We start from the raw sequence: 21008 nt of genomic DNA, 5'->3' as shown, positions 1-21008 counted from the left end.
AGCTGCAGTTCGATCTACCGCTTGTCTTCCAATACGCTTGATTAATTATGTTAATCTAATTGTTATGAGTGTCGAGAAGAAGGCGGGTTTCCTTCGTTCCTTTTCATATCGTTAATGAAGGTCGATCGATCAGACAGACCATTTCTAGTTAATCGACACAGTTCTCATACTTAAAATAACAGCGCTTAAGCCTGTTGTCTCGCGCGGAGACAGCAGCTACTTAATTAAAAGCACGAAAATTTCCGTAGGTGTAGTTATTTGAAGACTTCTGTATTACAATAGAGTATCGCATTAGGAAGAGATTATATATGTAAATGAGAAGAAAGCTTCGTATCCGAAATTTATTTATAGGGAATAAAACTGAGAGATGGTTGCGTAGCGAAGCTTAGTTTCTGTAAAGAATGATCAATCAACCAGTCGAATGATCGAAAGATGGAATAAAGATCGTAGTGGGAATTTAACAGCTGCGGCTGATCGTTCGAGTAGCTCGACACACGTCGAGACGGAACGAAGATATTATTAACGGATTGTTCTGGATTTTGTGTGTGCCAGCTGTTTGGCACTAAACGCGGCAACGCTGACGGAAACATCGTCGCATAAACGTAACACTTATGACTGTAACTAATATTATTTCTTCTCCGACTTTTAATGGGGGCCATGGTACGTGAAGCGATGATCTAACCACTTCCAGAGATTCTATTTCAAAGCTTGTTGATACATATAGAATTTTCTCGGAAATACATACTAATCGCACATCATTTGCTATTTTGTAAATTTATATGAAAAAGTCTATTGATTTATCTGTGATTTTGAATAAAATAAAATGATTAAAATACACAACTGTTGTATAAAATATTTGAGAAAACCAGCTAATTCAACGTATCTATCGTCGAGACTACGTTTGGTGATTATGGTACTTCACTTTCGGTATTTCACGGCTGCCGATAACAAAGCATTGCCGATTTCAATTATTTTGTGTCGTGTGTCTTGTTATGTTTGTGAAACGAGAGCTGTTTTCCTTATTATTTTGAAAGATCTCGCTATTTTTCGATGTAAGTACATCGTACTTTATCTCAATAATTATTTTGCGAGTTCATATTCGCTATCACAGTAGTTAAAAATTCGTCCTTTTCCAAAATCTAACTTTGATAGTACGTTAAGGGAAATCTATGGAACGTTTCTTTATCGAAATAAGTTATTTTCTACGTAGCACGCGAAATGGGAAAATGAGACTTCTCTCTCGAGCATTTAGGATGGATGCCGCACTTTTAGCCAGCAGAGACGCTGCGCTGTATCAGTGGAAGCTAAACTTAAACGACTTAAATGATGTTTTTGATATTCGGAATGGTAAGAAGTATTTTAAAATAGACACTGTGCCATCTCAAGGAAAAGCATGTATTTTTTTAATGAGAAATCTAATAGTGCTCTCATAATACTATAATACCAGCAGTTTTATCTTATCGGTGTTTACTTCTAACTTGTTTTCTACAGTAGTTACGTAGCACGTTTATCTTCTCTAGCATATCTATTCAATTATTACCATGTCGTTTGCGAATAAGAGTAGTTCCATTTCTTCTCCCATTTTTGCATGTCCCTTATTTTCCAAATATTTTATGGTATCGAAGGTCGTTCACGAAAAGGGAATTGGTCAAACTGTCTCTACTGATATCCTTTTTATTATTTTTATGTTCTCTGCGTATTCGTTACTATTAGCTTTTATTCGAATATTTGCGTTTTGATACAGTTCGATTGCTACTCTGATAATTTGCGTGCTTATCCTTGCCATGTACAGTTTCCTCCAGAGAATGGAATGCGAAATTGAAATTAAAGTCGACCAAGACTATATATATCTTTCCCTTTGTACTCAATCTGTTTACTGTTATCGATATGAATATTTTTGTAGTAGCGTTAGCCAGAGTTATTCTTCTGTAGTTGCTTGCCTCTTTTGTATAGCATCATCGTATTAATTCCCACCAACCTGACGGGGTTCTGCCTTTTCGCATTGTAAGGTTCGTGAGGTTTAACAGGTGTTTCTTCATTTTGTGGGGCAAAAATCTGAAGAACTCGTTGGTAATGCCGTCTGGTCCAGCACTTTTATTTGTTTTTCTTTTCTCAGAGTATCGTTCAGTTCGTCGTACTGGATTTCTCGGTCGAAAGGTGTTTTGCAAGGGTATTTTGCATCCACCAAGTGGTGAGGTTGACTCGTATTTACCTTATATATTCCTTTGTAGCGTCTTTTCCATTCTCTTATGTCTATCTCACATTTTGCGTATGTTTCTGGGTTTATTTTCTTTGCTAGCTTCCGGGAGTTTCTACAGTTCTTTATGGTGTTCGTTTTTGGTCTGCTTCACGGTGGTTCGGTAATAGTTTCTTGCTTCTAATTAATTTTTCCTTTCTCGGGTTTCTTTCTTTTTCCTCAATGCTTTTGCTGCTTCTTTCAAGCTTGTTCTAACTTTGCAGTATTCTTCGTTGTACCATGGCTTGCTCTTTGGGAGTTTCGGTCTGCTTGCTTTCCATAGTGTTATCGTTCCTAATATATTTGCTGCTCTTGTTAATGTTGTTATCAGTTGTGTATGTAGGTAAATAGTTGATGATTAGTGTTCTGTTCCTACTTCCGTTCCCATATCTTTATCTTGTAGGATTTCGGCGTATCCGTCGAATTAATTTGTTTAATTAAGATTAATTTGTTTTCTATTCTACCCTCCTTTACCTCTTCAGCTTTCAGTTTGCTTGTGTTTCTTAGGCTTATTTTTACCGATAGGTGGTCTGGTGTCCCTGTTTCTATGATTTTTCAGGTCCTCAAGCTCTCGTAGGTTATTTATATCCATCCATATCATATCAATTGCACTGCATTCTTTTGCCTACCTCCTTCTGCGTCCGGTTTGCTTCTACCATTTAATACCAACATTCCTGATTTTTCCATGGCTTCGCATAGTATTTTCTCTGCCCTGTTTATTTTTATATCCCTTGTTTGTCTGTAGTGAGTAAATTCTGCTGCTTCTGTAATGGCTTCCTTTAATTGGTTACTGTCCCCTATTCTTGAGGTATAGACCCCTCCTATTATCGTTAATGACATTTTTTTCCTCGATATCGATAATCATTTCAACCAGAGTTCTTATTATCTGTTCGTTTCCCCAACTATATAGGTATAACATACTATTTACTCTTCTTTATTTAACTTGACTTTGATACATAGCCATAAATCAGTTATTGATATCATTTCTAGTAATTCTATTAAACCTTTTCTGTACAGAGCGCACACAACGCCGCTGGCTCTTCCTATCGACTTCATTCTGTTTATCTTGCTTAGCATGTAACTGTAGTCTTTCAGAAATGCTAACTTATTATATCTCTCGCTCTAAATATTTCACATATCTCATTCGAACTATTTACATTCCCCATACCATGTATGTTCCAAAAGATTATACCGCCTTGTGTTCTTTCTTTGTTTCTGTTTTTATCGTCGATCTTCCTTTCTGCGAAACAACTGCTCATTCACCGATCCTTCGTTTATTTTCCATATCAGTAACTCGTTGTCGACGTAAATTTTCCGATAGCCTATTCTTACAATCTTTCCTAGCTCTTTTTATGTCTCGATACACATATTTTCCTATTTCTCTTTGCACTTCCCTCTATGAGTTTGTCGTGTTGTCACCAATGTAAATATTCTCGCCTTTCAACGTTTTCCTGTTCTTTTTCATTCTTTGCTTGAATTCCCAGTCTGCCAATTTGATTTTTATCATTTTATCGTTGTTGTCTGTTCTTATTTCTTGCGTATATTCTATCTTTGCGTCAACTTCTAGTTTTTCCCTTAGAAAGTGTCTCGCTTATTCTGTTATTGCCTTATATTATCCTTTTTTCTTTTCTTCTTTTGCCTTTCCCCACATCTTCCAGCAGCTTGATTCTTTTTTCCAGGCTTTTCTTCCCATCAGGTCACTTTAGCTCTTTCTCTTTCACTGCTTCTTTAATTTTTGCCATTTCTTTAAGTGAACTAATTACCCCTGTGTATTCTTTTCTTGTTTCGGTCATCGAGTCCATTTTATCTAGAAATTATTGTGTCCCATGTTTTGCTCTGTCGCTTGTTCTATACTCACTGTTGTTTCGTCAGTGAAGTTAGAGTCGTCTGTTTATCGTTTATCGATGCCAATTTGCTCACTGCGATAATTTTCGTTCGTCTTCGTCGAGTGGGGGTCCTCTCATCTCGCATCTCTGATGTTTTTCTATATTTTTCAGTCTTTTGTTTATTTACTTCGGAAAAAGATTTCTATTCCAAAATTTAAACACGGTTACAATTTTCCATGAAGTGCGGCATCTCTTCCATAGCTTTGAAATTCGTTGGAGTTAAAACTGCGCGGCTAAAGTAGGAAACGGTGGGTTAAGTAGAATGGTCCTCTTTCCACAGACAGGTAGTACGTATCGACGCTTAGTCAGACCGCAAAGTCGGTCAGTGGTCAGACATGCGAGCGACGCGACGTTGATAACACAGAGCTCTGTGCTCGTTTTGCTAGTTCGAGCCGAATAGATGCAGAAAGAATTTAACATCTTATGGAACATCGTGTTACATAAAAAATCAAAGTTCTTTATAAAACAAAGTGATTAAAATAAACGAATATCCCGTTATACAATTTATTCTTATACCTAGTACCAACTGTTAATAAACAATCAATATTTCAATAATAATTAAGTTACTGTTCTACTTCGACAAAATTATCCAAATACGAAGCTCCTACCTTTATATAAAGCATCTATCTTTGTTCACTACCCAACTCCGAATCAATTTTGCAAAATATACATGGCCTGAGCTCTCCATAAATATCTAGGTATCAAAATACCATAAAATTTGATTACTTAGATCAGCAGTGACTAATAACTGCTACAATATTAAATAATCTTCTAATGAACCAGATTGTTCATTACATTACATATGAAATCGTTTTATAAATACATATCTTTAAACGTAGTAAAACAAAAAATAATAAGGCAAAAAATCGCTGTATCGTATAACATATCAAGCCTGTAAATACGTTCGCTATATGGACACATTATACGTTAGGTTGTCTCAAAAGCTTCTGTCGTTTTATAAAGAAATAACAGATGCACAACATTTTCTGTTTTATATTATTTAATTGAATTATATATAATCCATTTTGTTCTATTACTACAAATATTTTGCATCTATTATTTCCTTATAAAACGAAAGAAACCTTTGGGACAACCTAATATTTCTCACGAATGTAACAAATTCCTGTATCTTCGACACACTATCATTTATCTATGATCTATATAATTGATTTATCAATTGTAAAATAAATACAAGCAACCTATTCAAAATGAATACGCGTATTCACCGAACTACCCTAAGAAAATGCTTTCATGCGATGCACGATTTCTTCGTCCAGAAAATATTATACATTAATTAATGCATCGATGCGTTTGCTGTTTCATCTAATCGGAACAGCACAGGTAAACTTGTCGTGGGGTGGATCGACTGGTCGTGAGGTGGTGGAATAGGTGCGAGAGGGAAGTAGAGGTAGCTCTGAACCAAGGGTGATTAACCCGGCGTCCCTGTTGCCACGGCGACGATCCCGTGACGTCACGGGACAAGCCGGGGTTTATGGGTGACCCACATTCCAAAAATAGCCATCGCCGACCTACCCCCTACCATCCTTCGCGCTGCTTTTACTGCCTCTTCCTCCTTCCCTAACCAGTGTCGCCTGCTGAACCACCGACCCCGTCTCTCTGTCCTCCACCCCACCAGTCCAGTCTCACCGACTCAGCTCACCCTTTTCCTTCCGCTATTCCTGCCCGTATCCTGCCATTCTGCTCTCTTCCTTGTTTTTCTATTTACAGCAGAATTGCGATACTATACGTGTCGGCGAGAAAGAGGATTTAAAACACGGTTTTAATGGAGAGGATGTCGATAACGAAACCGTTCTTTTCAAATTATTAACATAATTTTTTGTATAAAATCAAATTAGAATATACACATTTTTCATGTAAAATATTACCTATAATTTAAATATAAATATAAATAAGAAATATTCCGATCACTTTGTATTCGATTTTTATTTATTTATTTGATTCGTTTATTTCGTGGACGAACCAAAAGCCTCTCAAACAAAAAGCCATAACATGTACAATGAAAACGAGCTGTAATCGTGTTCGATCACGAACCTGCTTCCGTATATCGTAATAGTAATAATAACGATACAATGACAACCATATAATTTCACGAATAATATACACGATATGTTGGAACTTCGTATTACATTAATCCTGTTCAGAGTATTGTACAGAGTCCTGTTCATAAGTATACACTTCTGAATTACATTTAAATACGTCGATATCACGTGCGTAAGCTCTATTTTAACGCTATAACTCTTTTTGTTACTTATAGCGTTAGAAGGATACTGTGATTAATCGAGTTTTAAAACCGCGATTCCGTATCTCTCGGAACGCTCGTAGCTTTCTATTATCGATAATCCTTCGGGATTCAAAACGAACGGCTGTAAAGGAAAATTTCGAACGCTTTCCAATCCGCGATACGGCCGCAATGCGGTTAACCAATAAATTTCGATGAGTAAACATCGATACAAATATAATGATATGTAAGATGTAATGATGTAGAATGAATGAATAGATCGCGTAAGTCAAATGACATCGTACGTGAATACAAATGCTCGACTATTTCTAACAAACGCATCAACCGATTTCCAAGTAGACAGAAAGGACGCTCGAAACGAAACGAATTGCGTTATCTTTATCGCTTCGTTTCTTTTACCGAAGATTATACATACGATCTTTCCACTCTCGTACATCTTCGTTGCGAGTCGTTCTTACTTAGATATATCTTCCTCGAAATAGTAAATTCTATTCCTCGCTATAATCCTAGAAAATACGCGAACTCCGTTTTCTCGTCGCGTATTCGTAAAACCATTCTTCCTTGCAATTTCCATGAAATATTCGTGAAATAATAGATAGAATCTGCTACCCTTTACGATCTCTGAACGAGCGTGTTCGTATTTCTCTGTTTCCAATCTAAGCTCGCGCGTTAATTTCTAAGAAGTTGTCGCGATTTCTTTTCAATCAGTGTGATTAAAAATTACTTCGTTAATCTTTGTTACGACGATGATGAAATTAGAATCAACGGCCATGCGAATGTCTTGGATTCACATTCAAGCAACAAGTCGAATAAAGAGAGATCGAAAAAGGAAAGACATCGCTATTTCTCAGAATCTTAACGCGATACATTCCCAGCCATCGTCATTACAAATTATTTCGTTAATCTTCATTATCCGGTAGTGATGAAATGGAAATTGGCGTCACCTCGAACTCTCTTTAACACGTTCGAAGGACGAATCAGAAAGAAATCAAAGAGAAAAAGACGTGTCACTGTTTCTCAAAATCTCACGCGATTCGTATTCAACCAACGGCATTACAAATTGTTTCGCTAATATTTGTTAAGGTGATGGTGAAATTAAAATCGCCAACAACTCAGATTTTTTCAACGAATTAAAAGGACGAGTCGGGTAAAGAGGAATCGAAAGAGGAAAGATAGAAAGTGACCAACAATAGCTCCATTCGATGGGGATAACAATATCATATCCCATTCCTTTTTTTCAATGAATCCAGCCATCGAGCAAGGGGCAAGTATCCACGGGAAACGGACGAGGTGCCTTCGACCTCGCGACCCAGTTTTCGCTCCCGTGACGTCATACTCAACGTCATTGCCCGGGCAAAAGTAGGTCGGACGGACCCAGCCGGACCGCTTGAAGACGCTTCCGAAAGTTTATTGAGAAATTCCCTGGTCAAGCTCGAACCTATTCACGCGTCCCTCGCCGCAGTGGTAACTTTCTTGCCGATATAATGACAAGATCCGATCTTGACGAGCAATCGAACGATAAGCAAATTAATTGCTAACCCCGACCCGACATTGCCCTACCTCGACAATTCTGGCATTCGTACGAAAAACACACAACGCGACAACTTTCCAGTTAGGATTTTTTCTATGTCAGGATACCATTAGAATTTCATGATCGTAAATGAGGAACAATCAGATTCGTCGTTCTCCCTTTTTGCTTGGAAACTTCTGCAGCAATCGCAAACAGACATCGTGAAACGTAGTTATACGAGTTTCTAGACAAACTGATTACGAAAGAATGAAACGTTGTTGCAAAGAAGATTAAGAATACTTGAAGCGATACGGGTTCGTCGCAATTAATTTGATACGTTCGATGGGAAAGGACGAAAAAAATAGCGCGACGTTCAGCAGCTCACCGAATTTCTGGGTGAATTCGTTTAGCCTAGAAAATAACAGGCGTGTCGAGGAGACAGTTGACGACGAAGATGAGCATGAATCGAGCAAACGGTTTCTACCGTTCGCGGGGAACAAGGGAGAAAAGGTTTTCGAAAAAGACAAGAAATGCGTCGAAAGCATGAAAGCCGAACGGTTAGCAAATCTCATGAATGGCCGCGTAATGTGAATGAAGCTCCAGTGACCCAGTTTTGTTGACCGCCCCCTGGCGCCCTCGCTGCTACCATCCCTTCGGGCAACCCTCCCCGCGTCGATCCCCACCATTGCATCGCGTGGGCGTTACGTCAGGGACAGGTTATCGACTGCACCAGCGAGAATATTAATTCCCGACATCGATTGAAAATTCGGACGATAACAAGCACACCAATCGCGACGTTCCCTGAAATAACCGGTTAACAGAGGACCACTCGAGATACTGCAAGAAACTGCTGTATATTTCAATCGGATCGTATACATACTTGATACGTATCGCGTAGATAAGCCATGTAGTTCGGTTGCTTGCATTTTCCAGAATTTTCAGAGGTAGACAGCAGAGTATCAACGATGACGGAAATATATTTTTAACTCCGCTTTGGGTCATATTCCACTGAATCGTATTTTTCTGCGGTTAGAAAATTTCTTCGGTTTAAGGAGAATACGAAAGAATCATCGACGATACACTACGCCCCCCACTCATAAATCCTAGGTCAGTTGTTGCATTTGTATCCAATGAAGGGAAAAATGAAATGAACTGTCGAAATTTTGCTTTTCTCTTTTTCTTTGTTCTATTCTTTTGTATTAACAAAATTGATAGTGTGTGCAATAATTTTATTAAAAATCGCGATATTCCTAAGATCAAGAAGATGAAATTGTAGCGAAACGTTAAAAAATCGCAGCACAGTTAATAATTAAGGAAATTATAGAATCGTTAAAGGAAATCGTTCAACTGAAAATTATAAGAGTCAATCAAGACGGATTTATTTAGCGGATAATATACATACGTATTATGAGTTGACGCGTAAATAGCAATTTTAACGTGTTAGCCAAGCTCTGAATCGCAATCAAGAGAAACATCGCGATAACTCATTCGGTGTTCGAGGCCGTGCTAATCATCAAAATTCATCGTCTTACGATATATTGCATGTTTATTCCGACACGCATTCGAGGATCATTCATAGACTACGTTTTAAAATTCAGCCTCGAATTCAACCTAATTATAAAAAAAAACATACATTAAAATTTATAACAACGGGAAATAAGATTTTACAACCGCCCATACGATCGACGAAGAGCGAAAAGAAAACACAAATAAAAATGAGCTTCGCTTCGTGTAGAAAAGAATCAACGATGACTAACGAAAGCACAACACGAGACAAGGGACCAATTAAAAATCGCATCGAGCCAATTCGCGAGTTAGAATCTGACCTAAAAAACAATCGTGAGTGGAAGCTGCGAAAGGAAGGAGCCACAGAATCCAGTTTTCGAAGGACGAAAACTTAGTCTACCGAGCTCTCGACATTTCGTCGGTGCCGGCGAAGCAGAAGGCGCGGGGAGGTGGGGTCAGGGCGAACGAATGACGTCAGGGGGCGACGCAGGGCGTCGAACCCTCGTTGGCAAGCGAGCGAAGGGGTGCATCGACCTGACACCCCCAGTGCCTGGCTGGCCATCTATCCGTCCTTTTCTTTCATACATTTAACTCTCAGCATCTCTGTTACAGCCGGAACAAGAGGAAAGGACAGAGCCTGCTGTAACGCAGGACATCAATTTCAGGATGAAATTATGGCATCTCTCAATGACGCATACTGCACATGTATATTTTTTTCAAATCAATCCGACATTACACGTTTGAAAAAATATTTGCCAAGAATTCATCGTTTTCACGGTTGATATAATGTAATATATAATACAAGATTGAATTGATTTGAGAAGGACGAAATGTATGATGTTAAGAAGAAGGATAATATTTCTGTAGTAAGATAGACGAAAGAATCTCACAGCACGAAAAGCAAGCGTACAGTGCAGCAGGGGAGAAAAGTAGGTGAATGAGGTTGCCGGAGAAGAGTATCCACGGTGGTGGTGGTGGTGGTGGTGGTGGTGGTGGTGGTGATGGTTCTGTCGCCGGCACCACCACCGTCATCGCCGCCGCCGCCGTGGCTGCTTCTTCAACGAGATATTTTTGGAATTGTCGCATTAGGCATTCAGAACAAACATCAACTACGTACGAACTGTGCAGGTTTCTGTACGCGTCCGCGGAAAAGAAATCTGCGCGATCGAACGGTGACACCGGTCGATATGACCTTAATATTTATCCCGCGACGAGTCAGGAGGAGATAGTTACAAGGTAAGCGTATCGATTGGAAAATATTTAGGAAGGTCGGCGACGTCACTGACCTTCGACTCGAAGGACCTTTGTACGAAAATGGACATGCCTACGATAGTCATCGCTCTATTTTCTGCGAATCGAATCGATATCGAGCGAAAATATATCGTTCGTTTCGTCCGTCCTAAAGGAAATTTGCCGCAATAACCTTGATCAATTCTTTAGAGCTAGAGAATTAAAGGGAAAGCGCATTATGTATTTAATGAATTTATCGAACAACGCCGAGGCAAGCAAAGGCAATCGGTTTGAAAAAAAGAAATGAAAGTGAAGAAAACTTTGGTATAGGTTCGCGAATTTCTTGAGTGTACCTCAAAGATAGACGCGTACTTGAAGCAAATAACTCGAAGGAAAATAAGAAGACTTCAGGCAGACCTTAAGTCGTTGATGTTTGGGGGCCAGACGTAAGACAGATTCCAGCAAGAATCTCGTCCATCCCCTTGGCAAAGCAACCCTCTTCTAAGCAGTTTTCTAGCGAGCGAAAAGAAGACGGAGAGGGACGAAAAAAAGAACGAGACGAGAGAAAAAAAGATGAGAGAGAGAGAGAGAGAGAGAGAGAAAGAGGAAGAGAGAGGAGAGGAAGAGAAAGAGGGAGAGAGAAATCTTCGATGGGCCACGTGGTGCGGCGTGCGCGGGACAATCAATGCAGTGACGTCACTGACTGTCCGACCAATCGCAAGATAGCTCCATTCAAACCTGGCAGCCTCGGCCTCCGAGTGGAAAGTCGTCGAGATCCGTCGGACTTTAGCCCGACTGCAGTTCGGCCTCGATCACTGAGACGCGCGAATTCGAGGATAGATCCGCTCTCTCGAATACTTTGCTCTCGTTTCTCGTTAGATAGATTTCGTCACAGAAAATAGTCGAGTTTCGTCGAGATGTTCGTAGAGTCAGATTTTCGCGTGTCTCTAAAAATCGATCATAGAATGGCACCATAAAAATATGCGAGCTTTTATTGAAAAATTTAAGAAGAACGTGGTTCGTCTCGGAAGAAATTAAATTCGTTAGAAATTGTAAGAAAACGGGCTTTAACGAAAGACTTAACGCAAGATAATTTGACAATCTGAAGTGTACGTCGGGAGAAAATGTTGTCGCTAAAGAGGATATCAGAAAGTGTCGTCTGGGTGTTTCGTTTGTTGCGGAATGTCGTAAGTAGTCAGTAGTACGTTTTGTTGGCGGGGAAATTTATGTACTTGACTATCGGACAAGTAAATAGCGATAGATGGTACTTGTTTCTAACAACGAGGTTTCCTATTAAATCTCTTTGGAATGTAGTTCTTTGAATCGTCGATTGGTATTAGATTAAATACAAGAGGACAATTCATTAAATCGAAGATCATTTTTAGATACGATAAATAGTTACTATTTAAGAAATCAAAGATCATTTCGATGCAACTATACTGACAAACGAACACGTGGTCCGAGTAAAACCCAAACACACACCCACGCAAAATTCCCGACAGACAAGACTATAGCTGGAAAATCACGCACACCTTTCGCTTTCGCTTGAAAACGAAATATCGTAATTCTTTTTTATTTATTATATTTTTTTTTATTTATATGGATAAAATTTCAAACGTTGTAGCCAAAGTATAAAAATTGAAAATATCACATTCTAAATTTTGCAACAAATTTCCGTACTTAATTTGTCCATGACACTTTAGCTTTGAAGCATTTTCTCCAACAGCTTTTAACGCAAACACGCTCTCCTGCCGAGAATTTAAAGGTCATTTTCATCCGTAAACATGTCCTTTGCAGTTTTTCAATAAAACCTACAGCATCAAATATAGTCCGTGCAATGTTTTCAGCGACGATCGATTAATCAATTAATTTTTAAATTATTCATAAAAAATTCAACGGACCCGCAAGTATGACGCAGCTCTAGCAGGTAGCGTCATTGTCCTACTTTTCACCCGGTGCATTCGATTCAGCGAACTGGTCGCCGTTTTTCTAACGTAAACCTACATTTCGAAATTTCAATATTTACTACGAAAAGTTATAATTCAATTCTTAGTATTTTGAATTTTTAACGATATTGAATATTGTAAGAATAACTATTAATTCTTTCCAAAAGAAAAAAAACAATTTCAGACACAAACAATAAAATGCCTCTAACATTTTTAACGAAAAGCTTTAAATTAGAATTTCGGGAACTGTAACGAACGGTATTGAAACGAAGGTAATCGATTACTGGAAAATGAAGATCGATCGTGAAACAAAGAAAAAGGCTATCTAAAATGTTTTCTTTTTTTTCCACACCGTTAATTGGATCAAAATATGCTGCACTACTTATCCTCGCCATCCTGCACCTTCCTGCGACCCCCTTTATCCCTCGACAATCCTGTACATCGACACTCTGTTCCCCTCTTTTCCTTGGAATGCACGTCACCTCGGGGGAGGTGGTGACGTCAGTAGAATGCGGACACAGGATTGGCCGTTACCTCACTGACGTCATAGAGACAGACTACATGCGCTTGTACCCCCTACCCCTAACTCTTCTCATGCTGGCTGCAATAGGCATCGGGAAATGGTGCATGACAGTTCAAAGCCCCAGTTTTCCAAGGCTGTGCGGACCGAGAGGTCGCCGTACGTTACACCTTCTTCAACCTGACGTACCTTCCTTCTCTTCCCGCGTTTATTTCTCCTTTTTCTTCCTCCTCCTCTATTTGTACAACTTTTTCTCCATCTATTTATTCTAGTCGTTTATCTTTTCCTTTTATCGTAAAAATAAATTTTCCTATAGTTAGAAAATCGATCGATGTCGAAACTTTCAAATCATCGAATCATGAAACTATACATATTTAAATGAAATCGTTCTTTTATTTCTAAATAAACCAATAGTTTCTCGTGGCTAGTCCTATTTCCTACATATTTATTTATGCAGCGTTTCTTTTTCTTCTTTCGAAGACAAATTTTGTTCTAATATACGTTAAACGATTCATCTCGAAACACCTATCACCATGTACCTAGTGTCTTGTGGTTGTTCCTATCTCTCACAAAATCTCCAGTATTTGCTCTTCTTTAGAAAATTTTACTCTGCTACGTTATCGTAGCAGAACGGATCCATCGATCTTCGAATGAGAAATCTTATTCGCATTCAATCCCAACTGTTTGGTCCCGTAAACACGATTCGCGAGTGAAAATACATCGCATGTGACGAAAGATTTGCTTGGTGGAGATCTACGTAAACTTACCTTCGTTCCTCATTCACGTTAATCGCATAACGAACCTGTTCACCAGGTACATCTTTGATCGTGTGACATCGAGTTTCATAAATAAAGCCCCATTGAAGAGGAGCTCACAAGGGATGGAGTAGCATGACCCGGTGACCCAGATTTCCTATGACTTGCGTCATTCACAATCTCTCCCCACCAAGTAGTATGACAACGACACGCACCTGAAATAGAGAGAGAAAGAGGATGAGTGAAAAGAGATGAGATCAGATTGATTGTGAGTGAGTGAGAGTGCATATCCTACTAAGCAACCTCCGATTTCGGTAACTACTCTCGCTATTCTTTCAAGGACGTGCAGCTACATCCGGTGATGGAAAACGGCGATCAGACTCATTGATAAATATTGCGAGTGTTGAGTCGCTGATTCGCGGAAAATAGTGATCGAGTGTCAATTTGTTCGGACGATAAAACTATTTAGAAAGTAGTATATATACGTATATCGTTGGTAGTTTCGTTAACAGTGATCGTGGAGGAGAAAATTTAGATGTTTCATGCTCTCTTCTATTTTCGTTCTCTGCATTCCTGCAAAGTTCTTCGTACGATACGACATGCCAAGCCAACGTATCGAAATAAAAACCTTCTTGAGAATTGAAGTCGTTGCACTTCTGCCAAAATATCCAAGGCCCATGGTGTGCTGTTGCCTGGCAACCATCTTAGGTCAATGGAATACACGTTCATGGGAGAAACTAGGTCAACCCACGAGACGTTCTAGGTGTCTCCTTAAGTTGTTCCGCTGGAAAGGTACGCGGTACTTCACAACTCTTGTACGGTAATTAAGCTTGAAATCCTTCGAATCATAGTTCATACGAAGAATAGAGCTACACAGATCGAGCCAAATATTTCTGCACCTCCGATAGAGATCATCCATCCACTTAACAGATGCGTCATACTTTCAATAATTATTTCCGCAGGTAAGTTTTCAGAATTATCGTATTTCTATTTATTTCGTCGAAGTCCGCTTTTAACTCAGAAGCACAAGATAAGTTAATTGCCGCTATAAAATTCCCGCCATGAAAGTTAAATCGAAAGAAAAAGTGCGAGTAATAAATGTCATTGGCTAAAACGAGGTAGCTGTAGAAAAATCACGCATCGTTGAAAATCTTGAACAAGCCGCCCTTGGCTTACCTTCTGCTGACCTGAATACCTATATATTAGGTGGCGCGCTATTTATAGAACCACCCCCGATGAACGACCCCAACAAGCGCGACGTAAAGAAGCTCAGTTCTCAACGCGAACAAGGAAATAATCGCGCTTTGCTTTATCGTGTTTTGTTATCGATATGCGCTATCGAGATAATTCTTGAATGCAAAGACGAATTAATTTCAATTAACCGAATCTAATTTCACTAAAAACGATCGCTTGTCCTTAACGAAACCTAATGTCAAGTATATCATCGCTTCGTCTTTAAAAGCCTGACGGATCTATTGCTATATATTTCACTACGTGTTAACTGACCTTTAAAACATTGCTTGCACGGTCGAATTATTTATACACAACTTGAAAATTTCACGTCTGAGCTATAGTACACCGCTATTAATATTAGTCCTAGTTTTCATTACGTTCAATTTCGCACCAGAGTATTCTCAATCAATTTTTACCACCAAAGTACGAAAATTGCACTTCAACCATACTCTCTTATACCTGTTTTTGCCCCAGTTTCGCTGTACCTCTAGCTTTTCCCTTTGTAGCTGTTGAAACGAGTTCAGTGTCCTGATATAGTCAACTTTTCTTTGACGTCATCAAATGACCCACGTCATGGATGCGACATTATCGTTGACATTAATTCAGATTTAAATACGCTTTAGTGTAACTGTATAATCACTGGCTGTTAATAATTGAATGTCATATTCTATGTAAAAAAAGAGAATTGCTTGTTCAACCTTGAACAACCCCCCTAAAATGTTCGAGCGTTATAACTTCAAAATCAACGCAGGGTGAAAATTGTAAAAAATATGTATTGTAAAAAAAGAGAGAAGAGAAGAATAAAAAGGATAAACAAGTAGCAAGGCTGCAAACTGCAATACCAAGGTAGGTCGATAAATGCATGACACATCGGTAACCCTAGTGCAAGGGTTGGTAAAGGAAACAAGTGGTTTGATGACTATTGGTAAATGTGGCAAGAACCGGTTACGAACATACTAGGATGGTTTAGTGTCCGGACTACGAAATATTGCGTTACTCGAAAGAAAATCGTGGTCAGCGCGCAGTGAGAGATGTCTGACCGAGCACGAGACACTTCTACTTACGAACCATTGCCCTACTAACGCTGAGTCTTTGAATGAATACTGTTATCGTTTTATTAGATGATTATGCTATTGATTGCTGTATTACTTTTATTATTAAAACATTAAAGGATTCATTTTTTAATATTTAAGGAAAATATTGTTAACGCTAAAATTAACGTCGATATGTATAATATTTTTTTAATGAAAATTCGTTATGTAATATCGATTTTCCATCACGTGGCTTGATTCAAACATTTATGAAATGTCTGATAAATTTCGTTTCCTAAACCTGTAATAGTTATCTTTCATTATAGATATTAATCTCGTGAATATTTAAGAACATTTACTATCGCGCTACCAGCAACGTTTAAATACACAATATAGTTTTAGCATGAAACATGTTCCTTCTGGCAGCAAAAATTTGTTAATTATTCAAAGATTAGAAAATAAAACAGCTGTATAAAATTTGCGAACATCAAACAACCCGATTAGTATTTCTGAAGCATACCAGATGGCGGGTTAAACTTTGAGAAACCGACAAGTTATTTTGGCAAACGCGTCGTACACGATCGGTGTTCAACAAACGTTTGTTTATAAACTCGGAAAAGTAAATTTCTAACATACGAGTGTTGTGACGAAACGGAATAATTAGAAATTATGTGAATACGCGAAATCGTGTAATCTGGGACGTCATGATGCCGGCCGCCGTCGCACAAATGCTACCGTTGAAGATCGAGGCTATCTACCGGTATAAACAACATTTCAAAAAATCGAATTTAATATATGTACACTCTGTCTCCTCGTTCTGTTATTGCACAAATTATCCAAACGACAAAAAACGATTCGTTGAATATGCAGAAAAAATCTTCTGTTTGTACTGATTTTATTATCTAATAAATATAAATCTAGTGATTGAAATAAAATGTAATATGGAGATTATAGTGTAGCGATTAACCTTTGGAAAATAGATTTAAATAGCATGTCTAGTTAGACACTGTTGCCTGCTACTCACATAAAATCTAGCATGATCAGTTTTTAAACTATTGTTTTTTTTTACAATCTCTCGAAATTTATAACGCAGAAGAGAAAATTTATATAATTAATTACATGTTTAGAAATCTATATGATGATATATAATTAACATAGCTGTTAGTTCTAAATGGAATTTAAAGCAACAAATGATATTATTATACATATAAAATGTATTCCAAAATATTGTATATGTATCATGTAAAATGTATTCCATTGTTAACAGATAAACAATATTAATATTTGTTATAACATTTATTTTGTTGTAATTCAAAATAGTTAACCGTCACAATATGCTCTCTGTGGCATTCTGTATTATTCCTACAATTATTTTAAACTGTTATTATTTCAAAATTCAAATGAAGATATTACTTTATAACATATCATGTCTATATGAACTAGATTCTACATTTTTAAGAGTTTAACATTCAGTTTAACAGTTTAATATTAACCGCTTAATTTTTAACGAAAACTCAGATAGAGTGTAATAATATGTAGAGCAGCAGAGCGATATTTTGAAAAGCTGGAAGTCTTAAAAACGAACAACGGAATCTCGTTAGAACCAAAAAAATTGTAATTCACAGAAGAACTCTATTTTTCTACGCCAATGAGATTGACAAGGCTTCGCGTGGGGTGGATGAGATTAATCCCGTTTACCTCAAGCAGATTTAGGGCTTCTTATGCAACTTCACGTGCGTATATTCGTATGCAACTGTCTAGGCACCTGTATGCAACGTTTCCTTCTTTTTTCCAAATATATTTCTCTTAATCTAATCACTGCAATTAATCTACTTCTTTTGCTAAAACGTTTAAATATCTTACTTTGCCTTTCACCTTTTTCAATTCTTGTTTAAAAGACCTATATAAATAATAACTGTTATTTGCTAAGAAAAACACAATGTTATATATAATAAATTACATAAATTCATTCCCTACTGTGCGTTGTATATTGTTAAAAAAAGGTGCGCACTTGTTTATAGACCTAGAATATTATTGTAATAGCCCAACAGTTTAAGTATGCAATACTTTAATTTATTAAAAGATGACGAAAACGAAAAAGAAAAATAAGTGACGCATCTTTGTAAAGGGACTTGGTTTGAAATCCTAACTCGTGCCCACCCTTCTGATATGTAATACCAATCTGACACTGCAGTGCATGGTTGTCCACTATATCGCATAGCAAATTCTTTGTACAATGGCGTCAGTACCATTATTTCACTATAGACAAGAACATACATGATGTTAGGACAATCGCAAAGTTATACTTGTAATCCTACTCATCATTCTTGTAACCATCATGCTGAAGATGGAAGAGGAATCAACTGCAAGAACGAAGAAAATGACAACACCAAAAACGGAATAACATAGGAAAGCCGTCTTATGTTTCTGTCTTATTTCATTGTAAAATTGCGATATGAAATATGACATAAACTTAAGGTGGGTACCTATATGATCAACGAATTCGCCATAATCGTCGTGGGAAACACTTACGCCTTCTAACAAGAAATGAATTGAAGCAACTTGACCAATTGAACCAATTGAACAACTCCACCAAGGTATACAAATTCCATGAATTTTGTAGCTAGAAATGCATGATTACAGATGCATGTGCAATGTACATTCTATGCACGATTCAGATCTTCCGGTTACCATTCACTTTTACAAGCTATCGTGGATAAAAGATCACCGTAGCACAGCTTTTCTAGTTTAAAAAGTTAACGAAGGTAACAGGTAGAATCAACATTTTCAATGTAAATTAAAATAGCGACGTGCTGCAATAACTATGTTGCACAATTGAAAGAAATTGTTATTTCATGTATATTTTGGATATGATTACTTATCCACTGTATATGTGCTTCCCATATGATAGATTTTAAAATAGGAAACACATAGCGTTTCATATATCGTCGTGACGATTATAAGTCTTAACAATTTAGAGTTTTCGGCGAGATCGTACGGCGATCTTTCACAGTGAAAGAATTAAATGTCTCAGTATCATTATGTTGTATTACCGTGATAGATAAAACGTAAGAGCCCTTATTATGAAGAGCAGAAAAATTATATGTTACAGTGTTTACAAATAATAAGTTTACAAATAATAAAACTGCGATAGTTTTACCACAGGACGATAATATTAAAACAAAATTCGCTTGGGGTGAAATTTCACCCATGATAGCCTTTAAAGGTTAAAGAGAAACTTAGGTCGATTTCTGTATGCATCTTCTACATAGCATATTCGGCAAATCTCTTTCACGCGTCTATTTGTTATTACAGCGTGATCGTATGCTAGAAAACGGCGGACTAGACGAACGGAGAATAATTAGAACACGGAAAAGAAAGTTGTCGATCGGTGGAAAGATAGACGGAAAAAAGGGGACAGCGGGTACCGGTGGAGTCAGTGGAGGAGTCCCAGGTTAGGCCAGGCAGACGTGAAGCCTGAGGATCCAGGGGTGCTAAGCCCTGAATCCTGAGAAGTGTCCAGAGCTTACTCGGCTAGTGTTACCCCCCGCCGTCACCGTCCTCTTTTTCTTTCTCTTCGCTGTTGTCTCTTCGGTCAGAGGGAACGTACAGCAGGGGCGTAAGGTTAGCTAGATGACTCCTCATCTTCATCCGCTTCTCGCATTCCACCCTTATTCCGAACACAGCTCCTTCACTGACAGAACTATCCGTCTCAACGACTCGTCCTTTCTTCAAGTTTCAAGTTATAGTCGGGAATCAAATAGGAAATATCCAATTGGTTATTAATCGATGAACGATGGTCCTTCAGTGAGCCAGGGCAAGAAGTACTTTTACAGAAAAAACTGGTTCTGTTCTACCTAGAGAATTTGTTAAATGGAACTTAATGACTCGCACTTCTTACGCTGCTTTCTAGCATTGATGTTCCTTGCACACGCTCTAAGCCATCGTTCTCAATGCTCTTTTGATATCAGATAAATTTGTGCAACCGAGATTGACGATGATTCTAGCTTGATTTTTCACCTGACAACTATGTATCTCGTGTCCTTTATCACATGACCTCCTTTGTGGGAAGCCGTAAAAATCGCCGACAGTCTCATTGATAATATCCCTGTTAGTTTGACTCTATAGCTGCAACTACGTCTATCTAAATCTATTGGCCATCAAATTAAAAAAAAAACTATTGAACTATGAGAAAGGGGTCTTAATAAATGGTTTCTCTGACATGGATACGATATTAAACTACTTTGAAAATATCTGTAATAAATTCGAAAAAAGAACTCTTTTGGGAATAAGATTAGAGTAGAAAGCGTGAATTATAGATGTTTTAATAATGATAAATCGTGAATTTAATGCGACAATTATGGTCTAAAGCAAGGCATAAAAATTAGGTCGCCGTAATGCCGGATCCAGCTATTTAACGGGGTACCTGCTTCGCGTTGGTATGTATGTGGGATACGTTTTAAGGATTCACCTCTTCACAATATCATTAAACACCACTACAGACAACGAGACTGCTAACAGACGGCGATAGCCAGGTCACAGGGTGAACTGAAGTTATATAACGAAATAGAAAGCATTTATGTAACTGACAAAAACATAACATATAGATCCTAGAAAGGCCATCAATAAATTTATTTCGTTAATAGAGATCAATTTTTGCTACATGCCCCTTCAGGTATAAGAATTCAATGTGCGTATGTGATCCAAAGAAAATATATTTAGAATAATGAAATTGCTGATAAAGTCAACTTTTTCTATACAGATACTAAAAAAGAGATCAAAATATAGATAAAATGAACTATTGATACTTGATCATGAGCAAAAATACCGTCAAATATCGCAAAACACATGAATATTGAGGAAAGAGAAGAAAAGCTAGGCAAGCAGAGTGTACC

The 21008-nt window shown here is 37.9% G+C and overlaps 1 protein-coding gene across 2 annotated transcripts in view; it reads right to left on the bottom strand.

Moving 5' to 3' along the window:
* LOC126869062 (troponin I-like) overlaps window positions 1-13886 on the bottom strand; it is a 40057-nt gene extending 26171 nt beyond the window's left edge. The window contains exon 1 of one of the 2 annotated variants that reach the window (XM_050625207.1): window positions 13862-13886. The gene's annotated coding sequence lies outside the window, so the exon portion shown is untranslated. The remainder of the gene's footprint in view (window positions 1-13861) is intronic. The other variant, XM_050625216.1, reaches the window with a different exon arrangement.
* Window positions 13887-21008: the final 7122 nt, after the last annotated feature.

Source organism: Bombus huntii, chromosome 8 (assembly GCF_024542735.1).
Source record: "Bombus huntii isolate Logan2020A chromosome 8, iyBomHunt1.1, whole genome shotgun sequence".
Lineage (NCBI taxonomy): Eukaryota > Metazoa > Arthropoda > Insecta > Hymenoptera > Apidae > Bombus > Bombus huntii.
Note: the sequence above shows the minus strand (reverse complement) of the source record. Positions and strands in the feature narration are given on the sequence as shown.